The 15,556-nt window shown below is 35.8% G+C and overlaps 1 protein-coding gene across 6 annotated transcripts in view; it reads left to right on the top strand.

The window, feature by feature from the left end:
* bmp7.2 (bone morphogenetic protein 7, gene 2) overlaps positions 1 to 15,556 on the top strand; it is a 51,349-nt gene that overhangs the window by 10,226 nt on the left and 25,567 nt on the right.

Genomic DNA, 15,556 nt, shown 5'->3' with positions numbered 1-15,556 from the left:
GCATAGTATAATGTGGATCATTCTAGGCAATGTCAGAGTCATCAATTCTAAATGCATCAATGGGTAGAAGAAGTCATGAGTTCTATGTTTCCATCTAGAAAGACTTTTTCAGGCTAAGATTGAATGTTATGCCTTTAGGAAACATTAAACAATGACAGTCTTAAAAAAAAATCTGTATTGTAATGCACATCACTCTAGTGGTATTATATAAGGTACCAAACTAATGCAGCATTAACTTTGCACTCCGAGGTCATGTGTTAATAAGGACTGATTCAGCAAAGACTTTGTTTTAATTTAAATAATCATGGTGGTCCCTATATACACTACAGTAAGTATGTTTGGCACAAGCCCTGTTCATCAGAGTCATGTTGAAACAGGGGTGTACTGCCTCTTTAAGTCAGAAGTGTTTTAAAAAAGAGAATAGTAAATATTTGTTTAAAAAAAAGTGCGTATATAGGTAAATTATAGTGTTCTGCATAAAATAGATGCAGAAAGCAGCACAAAATCGAGCAAAGTGTTGCTTTTAAAGTAATACACTCTTCATGCACAGTATTGCACTTATTTTAGGTGCACTGGACCTTAACTAATAGGCTAAGCTTTGCAATAAACATAAAATAGAGGTTCCCTGACCAGATAGCTATAGCTCTGTGCTAACTCAGAAAATCAAGTACAGAAAGCTTCTTTGAGAGGGCAGTAATAATGCGGCAGTATTTCATAGGGCCTATGAAAGTGACTCGGTTTTTCAATGCCATGTACTTCCTCTTATTTATCTGTTAATATTCTCTGTAAGTACTCTTACTAATTGAAAGAATTACTTGGGTACTTTCGGTTAATCAAATGATGAAGGGATCAAGCTACTTCTTGAACTAAAGAATCATATATAATTCATTGTTTTCAATAATTACATTACAATTTTTTATTAAGTCATGCTTGACAGGCAATTTTCCCTTCAACATGTTCTTCTGAATACTAATACTAAAATGCATTGCTTAAGCAGAATTCATTTACTAAAATCTACTTTTTGTTTGGTTTTGCAAGCATGGGACGTGAATGTAGCCAGATGATTACCTAACCTACATCTCATTTCCATTAGTATTTAAAAGACAAGATTAATAAGCCTTTAACCCATGACAATGGGTAATTGTGTCCTTTTAGAGAAAATGTTTGTTAGTTGTCATTTCAAAATATACATGTACCTTTTCAATTAGTAACATTTATTTATTTTTACTTTGTTTATAATTTACTACCATTAGACTTTCCAAAGTACACAAACAAAGCCTTTCATGTTAATCTTGCATTATAATAATTAAATGGTATACCTTCTACATATTCCAGCTGCTGCCCTAACAGCAGTCTTTTCATTTGTGTCTTTTCATTTAAAAATCAATGTGGACAAAACTAAACTGGTAATTTTCTCAACTTTACCATTCTGTTCTCTTGCCCATCATAACTATCAGTGTATCCATACAACCTCAGTTACCCAAGTCCACTGCTTAGGAGTCACTTTTGACCCCTCTCAATCCTTCCTCAGTTTTAAATTTTACAAAATTATTCCACTTTCACCTTTGGGCCATTTGGAACATTTCTCATTTTCATATCTTCCTCACACAAGAGAGAACCAAAATTCTCATTCATGCCCTTGCCATTTACTGTATAGACTACTGCAACACAACTACACTCACTGTGGACTCACTCTATCTAAACTGACCCCACTCCAATCCATCATGAACACTGCTGTCAGATTCTTACACCTATCATCCCACTCCACAAGTGCTGTCCCTATATGCCTGTCCTTACAATACCTGCCATACAAAGAATTCAGATCAAGATCCTTCTGCTTTTTTACTAAGCACTCAACAATGTTGCAATTACTATTAGGGTCACATTTATCAAAGTACGTTTGTTTCCGAATACAAAGTTTCCGTACTGTGGGTATTTTTTGTGACTGTTTCGTTAACTTGCGTGACTTTTTCGTACTTTTCGACAATTTGTGTGACAAAAACGTATTTGTCGCAATGAGTACGAAAGTTTCATGACCTTCCTTGGCCCACGTTGGAGCTGCAGTGTGCCATTGAGTCCTATGGGAGGCTTCCAAAAACACGCAAAGAAGGTTCAAAGTAAGAAAGGTTTTCCCGCAGTTTACGATCGTTCAGAGAAAATTTTGTGACTTTTGGAAAGCCATTACTACATTATCGTAAGTATTATGATTTTTTCGTAAGCATTTTCGTGAGATTTCCGATCATCAGAAATTATTGTATCTAATACGAATTTTACCCATTTCAGGATTCGAACTCGTACTTTGATGAATTAACTAACAGGACTTCTGAAATGGCATAATTACACCATGTCTCACTTTCTCTCCCTCTTAGATTGTAAACTCTTGCAAGCAGGGCCCTGCTTGTAATTTCTATATAGGTAAAATGCCCGCGTATATAAACTGTTATAGTTTGTATTTGTATCCACTTACTATAAAGCAATGCAGTAGACAATGCCACTATATAAGTAATAATAATAATAATTCCCTTATTTATGCAGTTTTTGAATTTTACATTTTAGGCCAATATCTATCGGGCAGGTTTGAAAATCCTGTTGGATGAGGACTGCTTTGGTGCATTGATGTAGTCTTTTGTCTTTGTCTTCATAGGCCCTATTGTACAATTTGATTGTTGACCTGGGAGCCAACAATCAGATCAGTCCATTTTGGCCCAGTGCATGGATGGCCAAATCAAGCTAAGAGCCACTCTTTTGGCAGCCACTGCAAATAAGCATATCTCTCCATGTGTCACCATGTATGTTTAGCTTTACAAATAAGCAAGAGTTCATTATACAAGTAGTTTATCTGTTAAAGGGTAACTTGATTATCAGGGTAACTTATTAACTACTTCAGCTCCTACAATTGCTCTGAGGAACCAAGGTGGTGGAAAGCACATCATTTTGTGTATTTTGGCCTATGGCACACATGGCTTTTTTTTGCATTTTCTGCCCAAAATCCACCCATTTTTACAGATATGTTTGTTTTATAACTGTCCATTTTATAGGGCAAAAGTAGTACAAACTCTATGGGGCTCATTTATCAATGTTCAAATTCAATTTTTTTGCAGCAATTAAATTATTTTTGGCACCAAATCTCAAGTTAGGGTTTCCAAAACTCAAATGTTGTCCTCAAATATTTTTGAGGGTTTGTAAGTTTGTAGACCCGCTGAATACAAATCGAAGGCATTCAAGATTTATTTTTCATGGTTTTATTTGATTTGAAGTTTTTATAGATTAAAAATTTCAATATTTAAATTGAAAAAAAAAATCTAACATTAACAAATTCTAATTTTGATACATAGGCCTTTCCATATTGGAGCCATGTTGAATGCAGGTACATATAGTCCCTTAAAGAACCTTAGACAGAAATGCTATAAGCATGTAAAACTTCACAAAGAAGTCATAATCTCATCCACTTGCCAGACTGTGATATTGCTTGTGCCATAAGGGATACTTTGTGGTTGATGTTTTTCTTTATAAAAATTGAAACATGATCATCAGATCAATAGTTTCTGGGAACAAAACTTTTTAATTACAAAAATGACTATGACTTCTTTTGTCTAGTTTGATCTTTACAATGCATTTGTGACTAAAGATAAAATCAGCCCATTTCCATAATGACATTCTACTCTCTAGTACAATAGTCAGCTTTATTGATTAAGAACCTGTTAAAAGTGAAGGTTGATGCTAGATGGTTTTGTATGTTGATTTTTATTGCTATTTCCTTGAATGCCAAAAGTCTATTAACATAATTTGAAGAGTCCTACACTTGTCAATGTGCCATCGGAAGCATCCATTGGTCTCCTTGAAAAGGACCATTCACCTGTGACTGAGTAATCCATTATCTGGCATCTGCTCTTTTAACAGAAATGAATTAAAGCCATTTGTTTTATGCAGGCATAAAATACTCTTCCAATCAAAACATTCACAAGCACTGAAAATAAAATGGTGTTAATGTTAAAACTAAATTCACTCACTTAACATTAAAAGCAACAGAAGTGACTTAATAAAAATCTCCCCTGATCATATAGTGATAGAACAGGAGTAAGGTTTAGTCTGTATTGAGTTAACAAAATCTATGTTTTCTCTTAAACATCAGACTAATATAAACTATGCATTAACTAGTTGCTTCGGGTAATTGGAACTGGAGCAAACTTAAAACCTACTATTGCATTACTATTATATTTCTGTCGATTCAAATTAGCTATAGTAGGATAATAAAGCAGCACATGATTGTGGCATGTTAATCCCACTGTGGTTAATAATTTGCCGCTAAACTATATTATTTTAGTAAGTTCAATAGTTGATGCAGTAGTAGCACCCCACATACTGTACATGCAGAAATGACTACATTCAGATGGTGCAGCCCTGTAGTCTCATGGCTGGTGTAAAGGCATTTTTAAGTGCAATGGAATTCCAATTTGTTACTTCAGTTCAATATCTAGTAGAATTAAATCTAAAACAACTGGATTTTTCTGAGTTTTTCTTGAAAACGTTTCACAACTCATCCGAGTGGCTTCTTCAGTTCAAATGACTCCCTACCAGTTGTTTGAACTGAAGAAGCCACTCGGATGAGTGGTGAAACGTTTTCAAGAAAAACTCAGAAAAGTCCAGTTGTTTTAGACTTAATTCTACTAGATACTGTATATTATGACCTGGATGAATGAGAATCTTTATAGACATATTCAATTCAATAACCATTCAGTCATTAGCATACATACAAACATACCCTACCATTCCCTTCCATATCCTACCATTCATTAGCTAGTATTTAAATCCTAAACCACCACTCAAGATTCACACCATGTGGTGTCGTTACTCTGTCCTTCAAGCAGCACTGCCCTTTGCTTACACTTGGGTGCTTTGTCTGCAGAACTTCCTCTGGTAACAGGACATGAACAGATTAGGATGGTAAAGGAAGAATAGGGCTTTTTATTCAGTTGGCTGCTAAAGATGCAAGGCCCAAGGCTTTGTGTCTGCATAAAAAGTGTTACCGGAGTGCTGTCCTTATCTGTTCAAATCCCAATGAACTAATATGGCTTTTTCCCTAAAGAATTCAATGAACTGTGCCAAGGCAACTGATGTGTATAACTTTATAAATAGTCATACCAGAGCTTTTACACCCTGAATTAGTGCTGGGCGGTATACCGCCATATACCGAATACCATTTTTTAAAAAAAAACTGATATTATTTTTTTAAATACCCCCATACCGGTGGGTGTAGATAGGGGCTGCGCCCCGTGCGTACGTGACATCCGTACGCACGGGCGCCCCGTGCGTACGTAATGTCAGAACGCACGGGCACGCTCATTTATAGAGAAGCAGGGTTCTACCTGTCTAATTATCCAATCACATAAGCGCATAGCTCCCCGCCATAAACGCAACCCTGCTCCTCCCCTTTGTTATTATTACCCTCACCTCCCACTCACTTTCCACACAGTGCGCCCCATGCCCCCTTCGCACACACGTTCCCACTATCTCCCGAAGTGCCGCCATTTTTTCTCACCCCATTTTGAATCTCCCTCCAGTTTCAGTTTCTCTGTGTCGGAAAGAAGGGTCGCGCCCTCCCCTCTCTGGCCAACCACTTCCTCTCTTTCTGGTCATGTGAAGGGGCGGCGTCTTCTCTGATACCGCCCTGCTGTTAGATCCCTGACTGCTTTGCAATAGAATGAGATTCTGAACAAGTGACTCCCATTTGAGAGAGATCGTGTGGTAGATGTCCGTAAAGCTCTCCCTAATTGTTTTAGTGTATAGAGGGAAAATTAGCCCTGGTCTCCAGCATTACGAGGGCACCTGTTGGGGCGGGGATTGTAAAATGTTATTTAAGTACACAGGACACGTTTGGTTAAAAGCAGGTATAAAGTCTACCTCAGAGAGCAGAACAGTTTCTCCCCTGCTGGGGACCCCCCACAGATTATGAATAGAATTGCAAGGTATTTGCAGTGCTGCCGCCTCTTATAGAGTAATGCAGTGTCACCGTGTGTGTAGTGATTAAAGCTGCTGAATTGGTAGGGTGTAGAGAGTTGTAGTTCCATAACATTTAGGGGCCCTGGCCACCAATATTTATTTATATACCGTCTAATACCGTGACACCGATATAATTTTGAAAAATACCGTGATATAAATATTTGGTCATACCGCCCAGCTCTATCCTGAATGTACTGGCAAAGGTAAACTCATTATTTTATACCAATGCCTGTTTGGTGTTAAATTAACCAGGCATTTTTATTAATAAGCCCATAAGACTATAAGAGAGAATCCACTGTGTGCATTTTTACAAGCTTTAAATCTGAACAAGCGTCTTAATTTTGAGTTTATAATAAACATGGCAATATATTTATGTTTTCAGACCTCTCTAGGCCCTTTGCTTGAGATATAAATGTAAGTCAGGAATTTTCCATAGATTTGCACAGCATTATACAGTGGTGTGAAAAACTATTTGCCCCCTTCCTGATTTCTTATTCTTTTGCATGTTTGTCACACAAAATGTTTCTGATCATCAAACACATTTAACTATTAGTCAAAGATAACACAAGTAAATACAAAATGCAGTTTTTAAATGAGGGTTTTTATAATTGAGGGAGAAAAAAAATCCAAACCTACATGGCCCTGTGTGAAAAAGTAATTGCCCCCTGAACCTAATAACTGGTTGGGCCACCCTTAGCAGCAATAACTGCAATCAAGCGTTTGCGATAACTTGCAATGGGTCTTTTACAGCGCTCTGGAGGAATTTTGGCCCACTCATCTTTGCAGAATTGTTGTAATTCAGCTTTATTTGAGGGTTTTCTAGCATGAACCGCCTTTTTAAGGTCATGCCAAAACATCTCAATAGGATTCAGGTCAGGACTTTGACTAGGCCACTCCAAAGTCTTCATTTTGTTTTTCTTCAGCCATTCAGAGGTGGATTTGCTGGTGTGTTTTGGGTCATTGTCCTGCTGCAGCACCCAAGATCGCTTCAGCTTGAGTTGACGAACAGATGGCCGGACATTCTCCTTCAGGATTTTTTGGTAGACAGTAGAATTCATGGTTCCATCTATCACAGCAAGCCTTCCAGGTCCTGAAGCAGCAAAACAACCCCAGACCATCACACTACCACCACCATATTTTACTGTTGGTATGATGTTCTTTTTCTGAAATGCTGTGTTACTTTTACGCCAGATGTAACGGGACACGCACCTTCCAAAAAGTTCAACTTTTGTCTCGTCGGTCCACAAGGTATTTTCCCAAAAGTCTTGGCAATCATTGAGATGTTTTTTAGCAAAATTGAGACGAGCCATAATGTTCTTTTGCTTAAAAGTGGTTTGCGCCTTGGAAATCTGCCATGCAGGCCGTTTTTGCCCAGTCTCTTTCTTATGGTGGAGTCGTGAACACTGACCTTAATTGAGGCAAGTGAGGCCTGCAGTTCTTTAGAAGTTGTCCTGGGGTCTTTTGTGGCCTCTCGGATGAGTTGTCTCTGCGCTCTTGGGGTAATTTTGGTCGGCCGGCCACTCCTGGGAAGGTTCACCACTGTTCCATGTTTTTGCCATTTGTGGATAATGGCTCTCACTGTGGTTCGCTGGAGTCCCAAAGCTTTAGAAATGGCTTTAAAACCTTTACCAGACTGATAGATCTCAATTACTTTTGTTCTCATTTGTTCCTGAATTTCTTTGGATCTTGGCATGATGTCTAGCTTTTGAGGTGCTTTTGGTCTACTTCTCTGTGTCAGGTAGCTCCTATTTAAGTGATTTCTTGATTGAAACAGGTGTGGCAGTAATCAGGCCTGGGGGTGACTACAGAAATTGATATTGAAATTGAAAATTGAAATTGATAAACCACAGTTAAGTTATTTTTTAACAAGGGGGGCAATCACTTTTTCACACAGGGCCATGTAGATTTGGAGTTTTTTTTCTCCCTTAATAACGTAAACCTTCATTTAAAAACTGCATTTTGTGTTCAATTATGTTATCTTTGACTAATAGTTAACGGTTTTTGATGAGCAGAAACATTTAAGTGTGACAAACATGCAAAAGAATAAGAAATCAGGAAGGGGGCAAATAGTTTTTCACACCACTGTATGTCTACCAAAGCACATTTAAATAAATATGTAACCCAAATAATGTGCATCAATACAATCATTCTTGGCTGGTGACCTTCACATGTAGGAGGACCAGTGGGTACGATCAGTGTTAGACTTTGTAGGCAGGTAATTAGTAAATTTCAATTACATTTTCACATTCTTTTTCTTTAATGATTTGATTAAAGGAGGAATTATATCTTCTCTGCAATCTTAATTTTTCTAGAAGCAGTTCATTTCCAATAACAAACAAAGGCTTTTTAATATGTCAGCACCATTGGAGGATTAATTTATACTTGCAGTAAGACTCTATACATTTTTAACCTTCTTTTCAGTGTTGTGTATAATGCAGCACAGGAGCATGTACGATAGTGGAGACGCTGTCACTATTCTAGCTAACAGAGCCATAACTGGAACTCACACATACATTTATTATTCTTGCTGTCACACCATTGTTCAGATTTACTGATTAGGTGAGGAGCAATTAGTGCTGATGGGTTTGGCATGTCCATTAGCTGGGAAAGTATACTGCACATTACAAGTGAATCTGAGTTGGGAAAGGCATTAAATCTTCATCATCTGTCATCAGGACAAGATATGAAGGTAAAAAGATGCTCTTGTACTTATAAGAAGTGATATTTCTATTTACTATGTAAATTTAAATAAAAAGACATGGAAATATATAGGGTCCGAATAGTGGTGAAAATAAATCTTAATTTCTTTTATATGTTATTGTCTTTAGTCAATGTGCTCTTATAACCACCAGTTCTGCACCTTTTCAAAAAGGCCTATTTTATGTCATTTGTATGCCATTTTAAGCCAGTAAACAAGATATGCAGTGGATTAATACTGGAATGTACCATTACTTGTGCTCAGAAAAAAGTTGTGTCCTCTGTTCTGTTATGTTTGATAAACTGTGTAGGCTTAAGGACAAATTATTATTGCTTTGTCAGAAAGAATAAATAATTTCTCTTCTTATAGAAGGAGTTTATAATAAACTGCAAGAAAAGTAACGTTTATAGGCACGCAGTTCATTTTTATGTAAAAGAAAATTATAGCCTGACAAAATATTTGCAAGCTAAAACAGATCATAATTTCTGAGAAGTGAAAAATAAACTCTAAGCAGCATTTCATGTAGTACAGTACATCAAATTGGCATTCCTTGCATTTATTTTGTTTTCTTGGTGATACTGTTGGTACATGTATAGGATTCATTATCCGGAATCCAGAAAACTTCAAATTAAGGGAGAGCCATCTACCATGGAGTCCATTGTAATCAAATTATTCAAACTTTAAAAAAGTATTTGCTTTGCTTTCTCTGTAATAATACAACTGTACTTTGTACATGATCCTAACTTATCTGCATGAATCCATATTGGATTGGGTGGCAAAACAATCTTATTGGGTTTGTTTGAATTATTTTACCAGGATTTGTACCCTGGGCCTTTAACAAGGGCAGTGCTAGGTTCAACATAGTACAATCTGGTTATATAAAATAAATGTTTTTCTTAGACCCCTATAACCATTAGAAAAATGTATCTGTTTCAGGTTGTTGGTTGTGAGATAGTGGTGCATGAACCTAATGATACCTTGATGCCCCCAACCTCTATTGGTGGTGTCAAAAAGGGGACCGACCAAAGCTTTGATGGTAGGATAGGTATTAGAAAAAGTAAAGTAAAAAGTAAGGAAGATGAAAAGAACACAGCAGAGAAAAGGGGAGTTGAAGTGATAGGGAGGCAAAGACACTAGCAATAGATCAAGTTATTATAAGAATAGACTAAATAGGGGGAAAAATTACTGGTAAGGAGGAAAATCAAGGTAGGTTGAGAAAAAGAGAGAAACATTTCATATGCACATATGTTTAATGCTATAAATACTAAAAAAAAATATTTTCATCAGTCAACCATGTACCTCTGACAGAAATGGAGTTGCCTACCACACATGTGATGTGAGGTATGAGTGCCCCATTAATAGCATTTGTAAAGCAGCCTTTATATTGCTGAACAATATTAATTCTCTCATTAGGCTTTACCCACAAAATATATACACCTACAACTGAACCACTGTGCTGTTTTACATATGTGCTTTATACTCTAAGGGCCAGATTAATCAAAGTCTGAATTTCAGATCATCATCAAGTATGAGCGCAAAAAATTATTTAAATTAAAATATGAAAATTTGTGATGTGCGTTAATTGTGCAAAAAAACGTATTGTGGTCGTACGAAAATATTGTGGTACGATCCGTGAAATTTTCATATCTGAACGATTGTAAACGGCACAAAAAAATTCTGACTTGGATCTTTCAGTGCATGATTTTGGAAGTCTCCCATAGGACTCAATGGGACTCTGCAGCTCCAACCTGGCTAAAAGGCAAGTCGCGATACTGAAGCTTGAACGAAACTTTTTTTGTTGCACAAATTGACTCAAAGCACAAAAAAGTTGCAGAAATTAATGAAAAAATCGTAAAAAATACGCACAGTTCTATAAATTAGAAAAAATATGAACTTTTTGTAATCATACTAATTCGTACATTGATGAATATGCCCCTGGCAGGCTGTTTACTAACTGTCGGATTTTTTATTCTTTCTGATTTAGATTTTTAGTGCTAAAAGTCGCGAATCTTCTCAGATTTACTATGTGTCAAAACCACTAAAACTTGGCCAGCTAAAACTTACCAAGATCCTGTAGAAGTCAATGGCAGATGTCCCTTCAGTTCCCTGGAGGATCCTTCTTTAGCTTCGAAACTTCGAAAGTTTCAGATTTTTAACACAATTTTTTTTGTGGGGCATTTAGAAAAAGTTGCAGTTTTCATGAAATAACTCCAAAAATTAGTAATTTTTGCAACTTTTCTGTGACTTTTACCAAGCATACTTCTTCATTTCAGACTTCTTACTAAATGTAAGGCATTTGTGGAAATTAGTTTATTCAAATTTTAAAATAAAAAAGCAATGGAAAGTTTTAGTAAATTTGCCCCTATGTCACAAACACAATGTGAAACTGTATACAATAGTTTCCTAATAAAACCCCCATTTCTTGCTCTTGCAAGAGTTATCATTCTATATGGTAGGATAGCCTCTGCCTTCTTATAGCATTCAATCTGCTGGGAAAGTTCTGATAAAAAGGAAGATATTGAATTGCTAGGAATAAATCAGTTCCCTAGTGTTAATTATAGAGGTTGGATAGAAGTTGTGGTTAGCAGAACAATTTCTCAGAGACTATATTACCCCTGTTTTGTTGTACTGAATATTGTTATTTAATATATAATGCCATAGGTGATGTCATGTTTTGTAATTTAGATGTAAATTATCTCATGTCCAGAGACTTGATAAGAAGCAGAGATCACTTGTGGTTGCCTCTGTGTATTTGCTGTAACCAGCCCGAGACTCTGGAATATATAAATGACATAGTAGAGAACTTGTTCTTTTATATTTTACAGAACAACAAAAGTCATTGCATACTCTATGAAAGCCCTTGAAGGAAAGGAGATGTTGAGATTATTCAAGGCTTTATTTTCCAATTTGAAATTCATGGCAGATGTACACTTTTCTTTTAATAATGCCTTCCATTTTCTTTATTGATCGCACTGGGAATCCCTTGTGGTACATCAGGCACGGAGAAAATGCAATCACGCTGAGAGCCTGAGAGGCAAAAAAAAGAATATGTGCCAGCAGGGAATCTCTTCCATTTTCAGATATGAGTGTACTTTCTTTAACGCCTGTCTAAATATGATAAAAGGTCTTGACTTAACTTGAAATATCTATAACGGCTTTGCCAAAAAACGCCCCTACAGTGCACCAACTCATAGCCTGTCATTGTTCTCTGCGGCAAACTCTTCTGCGCTCAGGTGTTTGTAGAGCCTGAAAATCAAATATCACTGCCTCATTGTGAGATTCTTCTCATTGATTTCTTATTTGCTGGAACCTTTAGTGTCTAACTGATTATGTGGGCATGAGTGAGGGGTCCCAGAGGGTTAACAAAGTGTTTTAACACTGCAGTCAAACTCACATTAAATCTTCCACACCTTCTCTGTACTAAATGCCAGCCCAAGCAGAGCCTTAAGAAAATTACAGAACATTTGGCAAAAGCATGATTCTAATACACACACATTCACAACTAAAATTATAAAATTCTGCTTGATTTAATTTATCCTTGAATAAATACAATGATAGAAAATAGACTTCAGAACTTTTTTTAATCAAATCATCTTGTTAGGTACTTAACCACTGCAAGGGATTTGTATTGCCAAGTCCAGAGATGATATACCTGCAGGGTAATGGGGAGTGATGAGCAAATCTGTCCTGTTTTGCTTCGCCGTAAAATTTGCGAAACTGTGAAAATGTTGTGCATCAAAAAAAAAAAAAAATTACATCTATCTAATTAATCTTTCTCCTTTTTCGATTAAATGAGATTTTAACTAAAACTAACATGTTCAAAGTTCTAAAATAAAAGTATATTCAAAGGAGTTAACAGGCTTGAGAAGAATGTGTGAAATGATGTTACGTCTGTTGCACTAGAAGGAAATCAAACCTACTTCTGTCAGTGACACATACAATCTAAATTTGTCTGAAGTCAGGACTGTGATGTTCCTCTATGGTAAAAAGACTTTTTTTTTGTTATTGGATTTGATTTAGTGAAATTGCATGGTGATGTACCAGTGATGCCAAGAGAAATTCGTGTTAAGTTATAAAATGATGAAAAAATGTAAAAAATAAAAAACCACTGTGTATGGACTGCATAACAAAGCTTTGTGCCCTTTAAAGGAACAATAAAACTGAAAAAGTAAATTGTTTTTAAAGCAAATAAAATATACTGTTGGACTTGTTGTGGCTTCTGTAATATTGGGCTGGAGCAGAATGGACTGCATTTTATCTAAATGCAATAGACAAAGTAGCATTGCAAAGAAAATTTGGATATTCTGCTACAATTTTCCATATCATAGTCAGGTTAACTGTGGGTCGAAGCTTCAAAAATCTGCCCATTTCTTAAAGAACAGCCAAAAGACTGCTATATTGTTAAAGTAAGTCATTTTATGCAATTTCCCCTTTAGTCAGGATATTATTCTCCTATTTGCATTAAAATATAAAAGACCCCTTACTACTCAATAAATAAAAAATTGTATTTATTTTAATTCATTAAAAGCATTAACAACACCATATGGATAGCCTAACTCATTTCATGCTTACCCAGCACTTAATCATACGCACCAAAAAGGAAATAAAGAGTGTGTATATATGGAACAAACCCCACCTCCCTTTAGTTAAAACCAATCATTAAGCAATAAATTGTTTACTGTTTCATAGAGGCTAGCAAATAACATGTTTAACTTTATTAACACTTGAGTTATAATCAAAATATAAAACATCCACATTCTTGGGTTAAATGCAAGATACAAATATCAAGAGCATCAAATTACACAGAGTCATCCACTAATACACAAGGCAAGTGCTTAAAATAGACAATTTAAATATAACAAGTCACCGCAAAAGTAAAATTTAAACACAAAGTTTTTGTAAATAAAGAATCCAGAAAATCTCCCGCCTATGTAAAGGGGTGAAAGTGTCTTCTCTACTTTTTCCTTCTTTAATCTGTTCTATTGTCTGTGCTGAAAAAAACTTTGTGTCACTGTTATTTAATTCTGCAAAATGTCTAGTTACATTGGATTTGGCCGAACCCCTGATTCCTTTGTAAAGGATTCGGCCGAATACCGAACCAAATCCTAATCCTAATTAGCATATGCTAATTAGGTGTTGGAAGGGTTAAATGTCGGAAAAATTTAAAATTCCATGTTTACGTGACAAAGTCACATGATTTTTATGGATTCAGGCCGAATCCATAAAAGTGTCACCCACTGTGACCTGCAGGACTTATATTTGCCTATTTGTATCTGTAAATTACCCTCCCATATAGATTGTAAGCTCTACGGGGCAGGGACCTCCTTCCTCTTGTGTCCTCGACTCAACTTATTGCAGCTGTATTTATCTGTATTTATTGTTATACTTTGTATTTATCTATTATCTTATTAACACCCTGTTTGTATTAATGTATTCTACTGTATAGCGCTGCGTACATAAGTAGCGCTTTATAAATAAAGATATACATACATACATACATACCAAACCAAATCCTGGATACGGTGCATCCCTACTTATTTAGAATATTTAGTATTCTTAATCTTATTAATATGTTCCCTGATTCTGTCTTTTAAGTCTCCCATTGTCCAGCCAGCACATTTTTATATATTTTATTTGTAACAGTTGACCAAAACTCATTTGAAACTTCTAAATGTTCACAAGTGACACTGCACCGACTACCACAGTTATAGCAGCTCTTTACATCTAAAAAATCTGTACATTCTGTACATATAGTTTGTTCATAAACATAGAGGGTGACAATATATCCCCCAAAGTAAGGGGCTCTTCTAACTATATTGGAGATCCCATACTTTAGGACCTCAGTATAGTCACTATCGACATATAAAATAGGCAAAAACGTTTAATTGTCTGTACTGTCTTCTTATATTGTCTACTACATCATGTAATAAAAGATTATTCTGTCTCTATAATAAGAAGGCCCTTCTTATAGTCGCATCACTATAGCCCTTTTCTTTAAATCTATTCTTCATGTCTCTGGCTAGACCTATTTGCATTAAACTCAGTAACAGTAACAATGTAACAGGTTTTAAACCACAGTTAAAAATAAAATACATTCTGCTATCCATTTGACATCAGACTATGCCCTATTGCTCTGCAATGTCTGGCTACAATAATCAGTCTTTAACTCACTATAACATTGACTTGAATCATACATACTTAATTCTACACTTACATAAGTGATTCCCAACAGGCAGTCTTTGTTGTTGCCTGCACACAATTTATAGAGTGCTTACAAATATTTGTACACATGCAAATAACATGAAATTATTTGCTATCCCGCATTTTATTTAAACTCAATTGTGTTATATTTTTCCTGATAAGTATGGTACTTCATCTTGTAATAGCTCAATGAACCCACTATGCAGCTCAGATTACGTGTTACTGTTTTACATTGATAATTTAAAAGTCAGTTTTATGTGGTATTGTGTGACTGTCATAATACAATGGAGCACATAATTGTATTAATGTAATCAACACAGAGGCTTATTTAGTTTAACTTAAGGACATGTACATGTATGTAGTCCCTGAAAACTAAGTAACGTAAAATGGCTAATTGTTTTTTTATTTTTTTGTGGTGATTAGTAGATTCTACCATGCTAGTACAGGTGTAGAACTTATATAGGGTCTAATGTCTAGAATTCTCAGGACCTTGGGGTTTCCAGATAAGGGATCACCCTACTTCATGATACTTTTCTGCTACAAATAATTTCAATTCTAAATAAACCCAATAGGATCGTTTTGCCACCAATATGGATCTATGCAACTTAGTTACCATCAAGTACAAACAACTGTTTTACTGTAACACAGAAAAAAGGA

The sequence above is a fragment of the Xenopus tropicalis genome, chromosome 3 (genome assembly GCF_000004195.4).
Source record: "Xenopus tropicalis strain Nigerian chromosome 3, UCB_Xtro_10.0, whole genome shotgun sequence".
Taxonomy (NCBI): domain Eukaryota; kingdom Metazoa; phylum Chordata; class Amphibia; order Anura; family Pipidae; genus Xenopus; species Xenopus tropicalis.
The sequence above is the reverse complement of the archived record's forward strand: the minus strand, read 5'-3'. Positions and strand labels throughout refer to the sequence as shown.